At 32.6% G+C, this 1,512-nt stretch overlaps 1 pseudogene; it reads right to left on the bottom strand.

Moving 5' to 3' along the window:
• LOC112099326 overlaps positions 1 to 1,512 on the bottom strand; it is an 8,889-nt pseudogene that overhangs the window by 1,663 nt on the left and 5,714 nt on the right.

Below are 1,512 nucleotides of genomic sequence, written 5' to 3'. Positions count from 1 at the left end.
CCAAAGTGCATCATTAAGTCTAAGAGACCAATCTTTTCGGTTTGGGTTAACCGTTTTTTCCAGAATTTGTTTTATCTCCCTATTTGATAATTCAACTTGACCATTTGTTTGAGGATAATAAGGGGTAGCAATTTTATGTGTAATTCCATATTTCTTCATTAAAGACTCAAATGACTTATTACAAAAATACTTACCTCCATCACTGATAATGGCTCGAGGGATTCCAAATCGACTTAAAATGTTTCTCTTAAAAATTTAATCACAGTTTTACTATCATTATTTCGACAAGAAATCCTTCAATCCATTTGAGACATAATCAACTGCAACTAATATATACACAAATCCAAAAGATGATGGAAATGGACCCATGAAATCAATTCCCCAACAGTCAAATATTTCAATTTCAAGTATGGGATTTAAGGGCATCATGTTTCTTTTTGTAATTGATCCCAATTTTTGACATTTTTCACAACTTTTGCAAAATTCATATGTGTCTTTAAACATGGTAGGCCAATAAAATCCACACTGTAAAATTTTAGCAGTAGTTTTTCTTGAAGAAAAATGACCACCACATGCTTCAGAATGACAAAAATTAATGACACTACTTACCTCATTATCAGGAATACATCGCCGAAAAATTTGATCTGGGCAATATTTGAACAAATAAGGATCATCCCAATAAAATTTCTTTACTTCAACAAAAAATTTCTTCTTCTCTTGAGCATTCCATTGCAAAGGCATTTTACCTGTAACAAGAAAATTAACAATATTAGCATACCATGGCATTGAAGTAACAGAAAATAAAAATTCATCAGGGAAAGAATCATTTATGGGTGTTATATCATTGCAGAATTCGGATGTGAGTCTTGATAGATGATCAGCAACAACATTTTCAGCACCCTTTTTATCTTTGATGGTAAGGTCAAATTCTTGTAGTAACAAAATCCAACGAATTAGTCTCGGTTTGGCATCCTGTTTACTCATCAAATATCTCACAGCAGCATGGTCAGTAAACACAACAGATTTAGAGCCAAGCAAATATGAACGGAATTTGTTTAATGCAAATACCACAGCAAGTAATTCTTTTTCAGTTGTAGAATAATTCATTTGAGTACTATCCAAAGTCTTACTCGCATAATAAATCACAAAAGGCTTACCATCCCTTCTTTGTCCTAAAACAGCACCAACAGCAAAATCACTTGCATCACACATTAATTCAAATGGCAAAGACCAATCAGGAGATTGCATAATAGGTGCAGATGTTAAAAGACAAATTATTTTTTCAAAAGATTTTTGGCAATCATCATTCCATTCAAACGGTGCATCTTTTAATAAGAGGTTACAAAGTGGTTTAGATATGGCACTAAAGTTTTTTATAAACCTCCTATAAAATCCTGCATGTCCTAAAAAGGATCGCACATCTCTAATTGTTTTTGGTTGTGGCAATTTAGATATGACTTCGATCTTTGCTTTGTCAACTTCAATTCCTTTAATAGAAACAACATGACCCAA

Source organism: Citrus clementina, unplaced genomic scaffold, assembly GCF_000493195.1.
Source record: "Citrus clementina cultivar Clemenules unplaced genomic scaffold, Citrus_clementina_v1.0 scaffold_9, whole genome shotgun sequence".
NCBI lineage: Eukaryota > Viridiplantae > Streptophyta > Magnoliopsida > Sapindales > Rutaceae > Citrus > Citrus x clementina.
The sequence above is the reverse complement of the archived record's forward strand: the minus strand, read 5'-3'. Positions and strand labels throughout refer to the sequence as shown.